The following is a 14,777-nucleotide window of genomic DNA, read 5'->3' as shown; positions in this document are numbered from 1 at the left end:
AATAAAATATTTTTTCTACTATGAACTTAAGCAAAAATAAAATTCTGCATTAAAAAAAACTAAGCACACCAAAATGTTAATGACAACTTTTCTTTCTTGTTGATATTTTTGGCCTTTTTCCTGCTTTCCATGTTCTCTATAATAAATATGCATTACTGTTATTATCATGAAAATTCAATTAGTTAAAATGAATCTATCTCATCACTATAATGCTGAATTTGAATAATTCAATAAACTTGAATAAGTTTTCAGTTTCCTACTATTTTAAGCATATTTTTTCTATAAAAAAGATTATATTCTACTAATCTCTCACTTGGTGCCTTCTGTGATACAGACACCAAGTGGATTAAACATGTCAGGATTTTATGAGGGGAAAGGCCTGTCCAAAAGAAAATAGGATAGATAGTGTCAGTGAAGGCTGGGAGAGCTCTCAGACCCTGGAACAAGTCCAACCTCAAGTGAAGGAGCAAAGAGAGAGGGTTGGGTGTCAGCCTCCTAGACTGCTGAGAATTCTACAGAAGATTTGGAAAAGCCAATAGAGATTCCTTGAACAAAGGAAGACAAGGCAGACAAAGGGCTCATGTTTCTCCCAAGTACTGGTATGATTTAATCTCCCTTCCACACAAAGTCATTGGCGAACATAATCTATGGGAGGTTTGTATTCTACAAAAACACAGGGATGGATGTAAAACTATAGCAGTTTGGTTAATTTTACATTGTGTACTAAGACGTCTGCAGTTGGCATTATCATGGTCACCACGTAGCCAACATAGTTTCTTTCCCTAAATCCAGGTCATTTTCATTAACTCAAATTTGTTTGACCCTTTCTGTGGGTCTTTGTTATAAATTTTTTTTCCTGCTGATATAAATGACTTACATTCTTCGTTTTATTAACCTATCCTTATAGGCCAAATTCTGGGTTGTAGGACTTGCGTTTACATCTGATGTAACGCCTTATATTTTTCATCATATAAAATGCAGCATAATATTAAATGCTATTTTGTGCTATTATTAATAACAAATTTGTAATAAAACAATAGTTTTACACTGTTTTGTGGTTTATAACTATTTCATGTATGTTATTTCTTTGAGTCTGTCTCAAAAAAAAAACTAAAAAATGCAAACAAAAAAGGAAACTGAGCTTGAATTGACCTTATTTATGCATGAAGAAAGTTTAAGTGAGTTCAGATAGGTTAAGTGATTTTACAAGGTCAACAGTTACGTAAAATCATAATTATGTATGGTTTATTATTATAGCTCCAGCGAGAGTGCAATTATATTGACACTTCCTAACTGAGGGAAGCTTTGCCTTCCTTATGGAATGAAAAGACAGCAAATATTTATAATGCTGTGACAGTATCTGAAAATCTTTCCCATCATCACTTCTGTGAACTTTTAGAAAGAAAAGCCAACACAGCAAAAACTTGTCATTGTTGATAGTGACCTTTCACTACATAAACACTACTTTTCTGAGTTCTAAACTTGACGTTAGGCCCAGAATTATAATTTCTATTTTATGTGTTTCCACTACGTCAGGTAGTATAGTATTATTATGTTCCATAATGCAGTACCAGAAAATCTAGAAGGATGCACATAACAAGAGTATGTACTCAGAAGTGTTTTGTAAACGAGTAAATTTACAGAACGAATCTGTGGACTGAGGTAATTTCTATAGTTTTTCACAGTGTTTGACAAGTCGTTATACAGATAGCCCTTTACTCCATATCCAATTTTTTCTGGTTGAGTAAATTTATAAAAATACACTTAGATATAAAAATATGTGGAATGATTAGGTTTAATACTCTGTTATTAAATTCTACTTGTAATTAGTTGTGGTCAGAAACTGTAGCCACCACAAAGGGTATTTCTTTTTGAAATTTATATCTTCTTTGACATTTAACAATATTTTCCTTTAGTTTATGCACAAAAATATACATTCCATATAGATTATTATTTTAATGTTTTCTCATGTATAGAATTTCCGTTTTGGAAATTATTTTGGTGTATGTATTTAATTTCTTAGACATTATTTAACATTTAACTGAATCCTGAAAGTAAATAGCATCAGTGTTAACCATGAGCAACTTTATATTAATCTGAAATATGGAAATTTACACTTCTTAAAATGTATATTCAAGCATATTTTCTTTTCCATTGTTATTGTTTGTTGCCATAGAGAACTGACAACTTGATTAAATACACAATTCTAGAATCACAATTTCCCTCTCAGTATTCTTTAAGTAATTCTTTATTTTCAGCTTTATAATAACAGTTTAAAGAAAGTCTGCTTTTTATCAACTTTTGGTTACTTTGTTCCTATCTTCCATGATTGTAATCTGTTTCTCAATATTAGCGTTAAAAACACTTTGCCGTAGCTCAAAAATGGATCTCCTTCACCAGTTGTGCCTAAAACGTGGTACTTCTAAAGGGTATTGACTCTTCCTAACTGAAGGTAAGTTTGTTTTCCTTGTGGAACGAAAAGACAACAAATATCTATAATGTTGTGACAGTATTTAAAAATCACCACCTAAAAATCTGAAAAATAATTAGGGATGCCCTTTGTAAAGTGTAGAATATTATGCTTCAGTTTTGTATTTTCTTTCGGTCTATACAGTTTTCTTTTCCTACTCCATAATAAAAAACTACTTTAAGTACAGTTCTCCCTTGATACCTGTTATTTTTGTTTTCATTGTTTTCACCTTAATATCTTTGTCCTCTGCACTTTGAATGACATTAGGTTTGATTTCCTAATAATTTAAAATACCACTCTGCCAGTTCTAACTTGTCTATGAGGCTGACTTTAATTTCATCTCACATTTCAGTGTTCTGCCATGCTTATTTTTCTCACCAATATTGCTTTTCAGGGTACACTGTTCTTTCTTTCCAGTATTTTTAAAATTCATAATGGGACAGTATTAATGATCTCCGAGATTCATTAAATGTATTGTGTTTGCTTTTTCCCCTATTTACTCATTCTTGAAAAAGAAAAATTTTGTTTGAACTTTAAATCTTCCAAATAACTATTGACTTACCTTGATTCTACTTATTTATCCTTATTGTTGTTGATACTTCTCCTTCCTTTATCAGCAAAAAATCCACAAAATTAATGTGAGTGAGCCACAACCTATTTTAGATCTAATAGCAGCATTAAATCTTTTCATCTTTATTCTGTTCTGGATTTCCATTAGCTTCATCTCTAGTTACTTAACTTTCTAAATTAAGGATGTGCAGAAATCTGAATCACTATCAGACATGTCAGCATCACCCAATTTGTTTCTTTATGTTCCTTTATTTCTGAAAGTTTCCTTCTTTGAATGGAGGGAGAAAGAGTGAATGGATGCTTACCTTTCACCACATGTGTGTATGTAGGTGAAAAGCTCGGATGAATGCCCAGGGTTTGGTTCTTAAAGACTGAAAGTCTTTGAGCCAAAGGAACAAGCAAGGTAGAATGGATTGAATGCTTTTTGTTTTCTTTGTGGACGACAGGTCTCTTTTGTTTCACATGAAATCCATGAGTAGGCCAGCTTGTATCACAAAATTTAACCTCATGGAATTTAAATCTACCAGGATGATCTTACTCCATTCTGTTGATAGGCTCAGCTCGGGCAGTCTTTGGGGTAGAGATGTGGTAGCCCAACTCTCTTTTTGTTTTTATGGGCATTTTGGTTAGGATTTAAGAGAAGTTGCATCAGGCTGTCTGCCAGATATCAACTTAAACTGAGCTCTGAATATTGCTTTCTAAATCTGAAACATAATTCAAGTAGAAATTTCATTTTCAATATTAAGCATAACAATTTTAAATGTTAATACAAAAACATTTAGTAGAATTTTCCTCACAAATCACAGGAGTGTAATATAGTGAATCCATTGTATTATTTGATCTAGATATGTGTTTTACTTAGATCAGCTTTTCAGAGGTAATGAATAAGCTTATCATTGTGGTCTCATCTTCCCCATAATCTTTTATGGGACTGAGTAAGAGGCTTGACAGAAATATGCTATGGTTGAAGGAGTAAATTGACTTTTTGTTGCAATAGTGTTATTAATTAATTCTACAAGAAAACCTCTTTTGCTATACTTTTCAGAATATTTAAATAATAGTACATAGTACATACAATTATTATGTTTTTCTTTTGTTCAACAAAATATATAAATAATATTATAATTTATTTGGTTCAGATCCATTTTAAAACGTTGTGCTTAGAATTGCCAACAGCAAATGAAATTCACTTCTTGCCTACCAGAAACCCACCACCCCCAACCTTTTTTTTAAAGCAATGCTAATTACAAGTCATGGCTTTAGGCTTTACAAATCCTTTAAGAATACACAAATGATTAAATGATTTAACAATAGTTTTTCAGGCTTTTGGAAAATAAAAACCAAACCAAACATAGAAACATTAAGCAAAAAAAAAAAAATACAGTTTTTAGGTAATAGTCATAACAATGATTGATTTATATCTATCCAACAAATTTTTTATTGCACTCCTACTATTTAAAAATGATTAATATTTTAAATACAGCATAGTGTTAACTTAACCACATAAAAAGAAGATAAATGAATTAAAGAACACCTGACACCTTATTAAATAGAATATTTAATAAAGTTCTGAATCTAGAGAATATGACATTATTAAAATATTTAATCAGTCCTCAGATGAAATGATTATGGGAGAACATTATGCATGCACAAAATGCAAAATAGTTACTTTCATTCAAACACCTGTTTAATAGAAATGGCACTTTTACAAAATGAATAGGATTGAAACAGGGATAGTCTTCATTTATTGTTCTTCTCTGTTCCTTTAAAACTCTTTGACCACCAGGCTGGGAAGGGGGTGCTTATCAAGGAAATCAGTGAAGAATGAAGGAGGTGACTTATGTTTCATGTTGCTATTTTATTTGCTTTTTCCAATTAACCCCTTTTCCCCTCAGATCTTGCTGTCAGGATGATTATGTCCCATTCATTATCATCAACTAACCCACTTAGCCAGCATTTTTGTGTATGATTTTTTAGGATCTCTTTCTTACTCAAGATTTGTCTTTATAGAAAAATCCATGCATACTTTTTATGCATTCTATATAATAACCTTCTTATATAATGTAACTGATTTAATTTTTGGGTCCACCTAATTAAAATTTTTATATTGTAGGTAATTATGGAATATAAGAATGTAGCAAATAAAAGCTTATATTCATAATTGGTAATAGTATTAAAACTACCTTAAGACATCATACATTTTTCTATCATATTCTCATTTTCTGAATATATTAAGGAGCAATTCAAATATTTAAAATTATCATGAGATATTCATGCATATCAATAGACCTAAAAGAACAGATTATTAGGTATTCTGTTATAATTTAAATATGTCTTGTGCAGAATTAATGTGCCAGTTTCCATTCTTCACCTATGTTTGATGCAAATACTACTACTGTTTTTTCTTTTTCTTTTTAATTTTTTTAACGTTTATTTATTTTTGAGACAGAGAGAGACAGAGCATGAACGGGGGAGGGTCAGAGAGAGAGAGGGAGACACAGAATCTGAAACAGGCTCCAGGCTCCGAGCTGTCAGCACACAGCCCGATGCGGGGCTCGAACTCACGGACCGCGAGATCATGACCTGAGCTGAAGTCGGACGCCCCGCCGACTGAGCCACCCAGGCGCCCCTGTTTTTTCTTTTTTAAATGATAGAAATTTCAAGTCTATGTATAGTAGGCTGACTAATAGCTTCCCAAAAGATACCCATGTGCTGATATCTGGAACCTGTGAATATTACCTTATACCACAACAAAAAAGCTCTGCAGATATATACAGTTAACTTAAAGATCTTGAGTTAGAACACTCTGCTTGACTAACATACCTCTTCCTCTTCTGTCTCTTTCCCTCTGACTCTCTGAGGATACATGTGATTACATTTAGGACTTACCTATATATCCAGGATAATCCAGGATATTTGGGATAAAAAGTATACGTAGGCCAAGTCCAGAATCTGCAGAGCACAGTTGCAGGCTATAGATCCAGGAAAGTGTTGATGTTGTAGCCAACATCTGAAAGCAGTCTGCTGACAGAATTCTCTTTCTTGGGAGAAGTCAGTCTTTTTCTTAAGGCTTTCATCGGATTGACTGATTGAATGAAGTCCATCCATATGATGGTAGGTCATCTGCTTTACTCATTTTCAGATTTAAATGTCAAAAATATGGGGCACCTGGGTGGCTCGGTCGGTTAAGCATCCGACTTCAGCTCAGGTCATGATCTCACAGTCTGTGAGTTCGAGCTCTGCGTCAGGCTCTGTGCTGACAGCCCAGAGCCTGGAGCCTGCTTCAGATTCTGTGTCTCCCTCTCTCTCTGCCCCTCCCCTGCTAACGCTCTGTCTCAAAAATAAATAAAAAACATTTTAAAAATGTCAAAAATAGCTTCAAAGCAACTTAACCTTACCCTAAAAATACCTTCAATGTGTCTTCCAGATGGGTTTAACCAAATATCTGGTATCATGGTATACCAGATACCATGCTATAGCCAAGTTGAGACATAAAGTTTACAAGCACAGAAGGCAATTTAACCAACAAAGGAGAAAATTAATTAATCACAAACAAAAGAATGATGGCAGTTACCAGAAGACGTAAGAAATGATTCTCCCTAGAGCCTCTGGTGGAAGAGCATCTTTGTCTTTCCCTTGATTTCAGCCCAGTGATACTGCTTTGACTAATACCAGTCATGTCTCTGAAAGCAATGGTCTCCAGATAGGTTGAATTAGGGCTTAGTGTAAAGTCAAATGTGTGACCGATGAGTGATCAGTCTAGTTGTCATCCATACTATTCAAAGGAATCATTTTAAGAATTCCACTTTCCTTAAAGAAAATCTATGATGATATTAGCTACAAGAGCAATATCTTTTGAAATTATATTTTAAAGGATTTCTCAGTGAAGTAAATTCAATTTTCTTTTTTTTATCTATAAATTTTTAAAATATTTTTATTTATTTTTGAGACAGAGAGACAGAGCATGAGCAGGGGAGGGGCAGAGAGAGAAGACAGAATTTTAAGCAGGCTTTAGGCTCTGACCTGTCAGCATAAAGCCCAACATGGGGCTTGAATGTGTGAACCGCAAGATCATGACCTGAGCCAAAGTCGGAAGCGTAAGGACTGAGCCTTCCACACGCCCTAAAGTAAATTCAGTTTTGAAAATTATTATTTAAAACATACTTCTAAAATTCATTTTGATTTTGTACCTTACTGCAATGTGAACACAATGAGAACAGGCACTCACTCTGTTTGGTTCACTAATGCGTATCCACAAAGACCCGACAAAGTTTGTCACATAAAAAGAAATTTGTAAATACTTGTTACAGATATAAGTAAATCATATTCACAAATTTTAGTTTTTATATATTTATAACCCTTTAAATTCTTTAAAAATAAAATTTTCCTTCTATATTCTTACTGAGAAAAATCTCTCTTATCTTTCCTTTTAGATTTTACAACAAAATAAAATAATTTATATGTGTGTACACCTATAAAACGTATTGTAATTTTATATATATATGATAATTTTTGAAATATAAACTTATGCAGTATCTCTGTGCAGTACATTTTAGTCCATGGGTGCTCATGTAGATTGCTTTTGAAATAAACTAAGCTATTTAATTTTGAATGATATCCATGATTTTGATTAACATTTTTGTTTGCTAATTTACCACTTTTAACATATTTACACTTCATAGCTAAATGTAAATGAAGAAGGCTGGTGGCATTTTTGCTTCTTAGCCTTAAAATTTGTTAATACAAAATTAATTAAATTATGTCAAAAAACATATTCCATTATTGGGTTCCAAATTATAACAATTTATTTACAATTAAAATTGGATGAATGAAAGGTATTGTTGCATTTAAATATTGTTGCCAAATCATTACATAGAAAATTAATGGAAACCACTTAAATTGAAAATATATTTTTACTTTATAAACTTGTTTCTCTATAACTAATATTTTCTTCAGTACTGTGAATTTTAATTTGCATGATTTATCACACTTTAACATTTATTTGCAAGATTAATGAATGTTCTGCTGTGATACCCATCTTGATTTCTGAAAAATGTGTTAAATTCATCATGATGAGAAAGGCAGTGTATTAGTTTCCTGTGGCTGCAGTAGCAAATTTTGATAGATTAAATGAATAAATTATTAGCAATTTATAACTTTACAGAATTGAAATTATTATTTTAGTGTATAAAGAAATCTGAGTCAATATGTTTTAAAGACAGGCCGTTTGTTAAGAAGTTAACTATATTTCTGTATAGTAACAAAGAATAATTCAAAATTGAAATAGGAAAAGAACTACTTACAACATCATCAAGCACAAAGAACTTAGGAATAAACTTAAATATATACAAGTTCTGTACAGTGAAACTATTAACCATTCCTGAGAGAAAATAAAGGTGATCTAAATAATGGAGAAATACACTGTGTTCATGGATTAGAATATTCAACAGTGTTGTTAATTTTCCACAAATCCATTTATAGGTTCAATCAGAATCACAGTAGTCATTTTTGTGTACATTGTCAAATTGTTTATAAATTTATATGGAAATTCAATGGACTTATAATAGACAAAAATTATTAAAAATAACCAAAAAGTTGGAGAAGCTAGACTCTTTTATTTCACGATTTAATGGAGGGCTCTATCAATTAAAATAGCATGGTATTGGCATAGAATAGAAACATAGATCAATTGAAGAAAACTGAGAGTCTAGAAATAGGCCCAAACACATGTAGTCAATTGACTTTCAGCAAACATGCCAAATTAGTTTAATAGGAAAAAAATAGTCATTTCAACAAATGGTGCTTGGGCAATGGGCTTATCATGTACAAAAATATGAGCTGCAAATCTGACCTCATACTATACTCAAAAGTCAACTCAAAATATATCATAGATCTAAATGTAACAAAAAGATATAAATGAAAACATGTTTATGTTCACACAAAGACTTGGATTTTAAGATTCCTAGAATTTTTATTCAAAATGGTAAAAACTGGAAACAACCCAAATTTTATCAGCAAGTGAATGAATGAAAAATTTGTAGTATACATAAAGGTGAATACTATCTGGCAATAAAAAATACTGATGCATGCAATAATATGGGTGAATCTCATAAATATTATGTTGCATGAATGAAGTCATACACTAAAGACTATATAATTTAAGATTGTGTTTGTGTCAAATTCTAGAACTAGCAAACTCATAGTGATGGAAAGCAGAGCAGTGGTCTCCAGAGTGCATGTAGAGAGAGGGAATTCACTGTAAAGGAGAACAAGGTAACTTTATAAGGTGATGGCAGTTTACAATAACAATTATGGTGGTGCTTATGCTTTTGTATATACCAAAATTGTGCAGTTAAAATAGGTGAATTGTATTGTATGTAAATTAAAACTGTTTAAAAATAAAATAAAAATGTTTTAAAAGAATCTTGCCATAAAGTCTCAGATTCTTTAAAATATGAGTTCTTTCATAACAGGTATTTCCCATGTAAGAGCAGCACAAGTAGCAGAAAAATAGAAGATTTGAGAATCCTCCCCCCCTCCCCACCAGGTAATTTTATGATGCTAGTCATATGCTGATAACAAACCAAATGAGGATAGTATGAGAATATAAGCAGAAATTCACAATCTTACATTATTCATAAAGATAAATATTCTAAACAAATACATTGGTATAAAAATGTTTTCAAAGAAGGGATTTGGCTGTTCAAAACTTTTATGATGTTAAAGAATGAACAGGACTATTATATTAACAGATTAATGAAGAAAATATCATTTCAGTAGATTAGAAGCTACCTGATATGTTTTAATATTCTTTTATGATAAAACTCATTTGTAATATTAATTGAACTTTCTTAAACTGATATTGGCAACAAGAAAATTCTTGATAATATTAAATGGTGAAACTTTGAATTATTTTTAGTTAGGAATAAAACATGCATTCCTGCAATCCACCTTCATGTTACTATTCAATTTTGTAATGAAAATTCTAGGAGAAAAATACATTAATAAGTAAGCCTTATAAAAATTATAAGGAAAGTAACACAACATTCTCAAAATTTGGTGGTTTTTCAAATATAGCCCTAATATGACCTACAAAGATCATATTACAAACAATAAAATAGACAAAATAAGACCAGACAGGTAAGTCTGGTATCTTGAAAGTTAATGCTTAAGAATACTCAAAATGTCATATATCAACTGGAGATTCAGGAAATGGTGTCAATCTAAAGAAATATAAAGATGACTAAGTGGTATCTAACAGATAATGGATCTACATCTTCCCATTGACTAAATAAAATAGCTATCAATCTGGAGTTGTATAACCAATGAAAATAGCCTTAAAACTGAGTTGAAATGAATACACTTCAGCTGAGAAAATTTGTAAGCAGCAAACACACACTAAAGGAAATAATAATGAAAAGGTATTTTTCTAAGACAAAATAGTAAAACATGAAAACATAGATACATACAAAGAAATAAAAACCAATGGAATAGAGCATATATGAGAATAAACATAAATGAATATTAACATAATACATAAATAATAATATCCTAAGTAGATTAAAATACACTTAATAACAATAACACAAAAACAGAAAAAGAAGTAAATGCATTTAAAGTACTTTTAGTATTTATATCAGACAAAAATAAGTCAAAGCTGTATCTCAAATACTACTAAAAACAGTAAATGAATACATAAATAATAGTTCATTGAAAGTAAACAGAACACATTTATCTTTTTATATGCTGAGATATAAATCTTTATGAACTTGAAATGACTTCAATAATAAAGGGTAAACACTCTCATTAAAATATACTAAAGTAGAAAACAATATGACAAGATATTTTAAACATCCCAAATACTGAAATTTGGGAAATTGAAGATTATAATACATTTAATTAATTAACACCCAGAAAGACTGAGGAATAAAGAGAACAAGACAAATTTCCAAAAAAAAGACTAAAAAAGGGATATCACTGTGGGTTCTAGAGACTGAAAAAAAAGGAGATATTACAAATTACATTTTTTTTAAGTTTTTGTTTCTGTTTTTGTTTTTTTTGAATAAGAGAATGACTGCGAGTCGGAGAGGGACAGAGAGGGAGGGAAAGAGAGAATACCAAGCAGACTCTATTCTATCAGCTCAAAGCCCAATGTGGGGCTTGATCTCACAAACTGTGAGATCGTGACCTGAGCTGAGATCAAGAGTCTGATGCTTGACTGATTGAATTCCCAGGTACCCCATAAATTACATTTTGTCAATAAATTTGACAAGTTACATGAAATGGAAAAAAGCTTTAGACAAAAAAAGCCCATAACTTACCAAAAATGATATGAAAATTTTCAACCATGTAGAAAATTAAGAGAACTACACCATGAATATCCATCAACCTAGAACTCTACCACAATTGCTAATATCTTCTCTGTGTGCTCTAGTATATCTACCTAGACGTCACCAATGCATAAAAACATATTTTTTGTTAAATGAGCATATGAATGTGTGTGTGCATATATGTGTGTGTGTATGTGTGTGTGTGTGTGTGTGTGTGTTGTGTGTGTGTAAAACTATGTATCAGAATCATAACAGAACTACCTCTGACTGGTGGAAATACAAGTGATTATAACTTTTTTTTATGATTTTTTGGAATCATATTTTTTACATGACCCTGCTTACATGATCATAAAAACATTTGTTTCTATTTTGGAGAAAAAAAATTCGAAGGAGATGATTCTCCAAAAGTACTCAGCTCATTGTCTAACACTACCACCATAAGCTTTGCCGGATCAGCATTTATGTCCGTTGAGAATAAATAATGTCTTTTCCTATCTTGTTTAACACTGGAATGCCAATGCATGAAGTAGTGGCTGATAATTCTTAAGTGCTCAATAACTATTTGTTGAATGAATGAGGTATAATTATAGTTCTTATTAAGATAAAAAATAATGTGTCTTTTGATAAAGATTATAGGCTTCTTGAGCAGTGGGAGGAAGGAAGCTTAAGTCTATTTTAATGAAAGGTTTGACTGCCCTTGACACCCTGTATTGCAGTGACCCCTTTTGGAAGGTTTCCTGCCATGTGGGTGGCTAGCCCATCACTCTCCCATGGCCCAAGACAAGCTTGCCAATTGTTTCTTGGTAATTTTCCTCCATGTTCCTCATCTTTCTTGTGTTCTTCCAACTTTCTGTCCCCTTGAGGTTGTTTTTTGAGTTAAAATTTCAATATAATAAATTTCTCTTTTTAGATATGCAGTTCTATGATTTTTGTCAAACATATAAAATCTAACAGCCATCACCAAAATAATGATATAGTATATATTCATCACCACAGATAAAAGTTTCCTCCTATTCTTTTATCTATCCACTTCCCACATTCTCATTTCCTGGCAACCACTCATTGACTTCTGCCTCTAGAGATTTGCTTTTGCCAGATGTTTTATGAATAGAGTAATCCACTGTTAATAGTTTTAATGTTTAGCTTCTCCCCACCCCCATTTAACACAATGCTTTTGAGATTCACCCATATCGTTACACATATCAGTAGTTCATACTTTTCATTGTTGAGTAGTATTCTGTGGATGTATTGCCATTTGCTTATCTATTCACCTGCTGATGGTCATTAATGGTGTTTCCCATTTGAGGATATTATGAATAGAGCTGCTATAAACATGCACATACAGGTCTCTCTTTTTTTTTTTTTCCAGGTCCTTTTATGGTCATATATTTTTCTTACCCTTGGGCAAATACATGGGGGTAGAATTGCTTTCTTAAATACTGTGCATGTGTTCAACTGTATATTACTGCCATATATTTTCCCAAATTAGGATAATGTTACTTCTGGGGAACACTGAAGCTGAAGATTTCTAAGGTATACCTAAGATGCCACAGGACTGATTGAAATATTCTATTTATTGACCAGTGAGGCTATTGCATAGATATGTTCTTTATATTTAAATTAAACAGTACATTTTTCTTTATTTTTATACATGTATGTTTTTAATTAAAAATGTTATGGTTTTTTAATTTTTTAAACTTTTTTTTTGAGACAGAGACAGAGAAAGTGAGAATGGGAGGGGCAGCAAGGGAGGGAGACAGAGAATGTCAAGCAGGCTCCACACTGTCAGCACAGAGCCTGATGTGGTGCTCGAATTCACAAACTGTGAGTTCATGACATGAGCAGAAACCAAGAGTCAGACGCTTAACCGACTGAGCTACTCAGGCACCCGAAAAATGTTATATTTTTTAATTAATAAAATAAAAGGTGGGGAGAGAACCTAAATCAAGACTTGATGTCCTCAAAGAAGTTACACATTATAGATATTGAAAGACAAATTTTAGGTTTTTCTGTGTTTCTTATCTTAAGGGATTGACTTTTTGCAACTACGGTTTAGTGTATTAGTTAAATCTAATACCCTATTCATATGGCAAACAAAATTTATTGGCTGTTTAAAACTATTCCACTCAACTTTGAGTAATAAAAGGATGATAAATAGCACATTAAATAATGTTACTTGTTTTGGTGTCTATTTTGAATGATTACAAAGTATACCAAATATCCTGAATATTATCTTGTGATAAATTTTTGACCATTGCAAAAAGAATTGAATGACTGACTGTTGACTAATCAGATTTTTTCTTTGCATCATTAACTTGTCCCCTATGTGACTTTTGCATCTTTTCAGTACACCATAAGTATACATTATCCAACAGATGTTTGGACATTTTAAAAAGTCCCAAGGCTACGATAGTCTTTTCTGGTTACAAATCTTCAAAACTTATGCCAAGAATTTTTAATCCTTCTCCCCACTTTATCAAGTGATGACTTTAGCAGAATCACCCTTAAGCTATGTACACTTTTTAGATCTCTTGTCTACATGTTTACATCAATGTTTTAACATTTTAACTACTTTGCTATAAACTTTCATTAAATCCTATAACATATTTACTAAGCACCAGCTCTGTGCATAGTCCTGTGTTAGTCACTGTAGGAAAATAGAAATGAGTTTACAAAAAATTGTCAGAAAGAGTTAATATTGTATCCTAGCAATGTTTATGTCTGCTTGAATTTAGACAAGTATTTTTTTATATTCCTTTGACTAAGCCTCATCAAATATAAATATTGATGAAACTTATCAGTTGATGGATCTACATATTTAATTGATAGATAAAAGACCCAACCACAACAAGATGAAAACAAAAGGAAATAAAATTATCTTGAAGAAAAATGCCAAAAGACATTATTAACCAAAGCTAATTCATATCAAAGAGGTGTTTTGTTTTGTTTTTTGGTGCTAAAGAACTCTAATTTCATTTAGAGTCAAATTTATTGGAGATTTATAATGAAGTATTTTGAAATAGTAACGCACACAACAGAGTAATCAATGCCTGATAAAAATAAATACAATTGCTTACTATGTAAATCCCTCTGTGCCCTGACATGAATCTCCTCTCTGGTGTATCATGATTTGCTCATTCCTTTTGCACATTGCTTTAACCGAATTGATTTAATGGTAACTATTTACCAACATAATGAAGGGACAATTTGCCATACATCAGATTCAGTTAAAATAACAAGGATATTTAAATTTATTGTATTTAAAATATTAATTTGTTTCCTATGTATTCAATATTTTAAAGTTATAAAAGTATTGTTATTCTCACTAAATAATGCGGTCACCTTCAGTTAGCTCCCTAATACCTACAGATCGTATCAACAATACTTAGTATAATGGGTAAGTCCTT

The sequence above is a fragment of the Leopardus geoffroyi genome, chromosome B2, assembly GCF_018350155.1.
Source record: "Leopardus geoffroyi isolate Oge1 chromosome B2, O.geoffroyi_Oge1_pat1.0, whole genome shotgun sequence".
In the NCBI taxonomy this organism is placed as follows: domain Eukaryota; kingdom Metazoa; phylum Chordata; class Mammalia; order Carnivora; family Felidae; genus Leopardus; species Leopardus geoffroyi.
Note: the sequence above shows the minus strand (reverse complement) of the source record.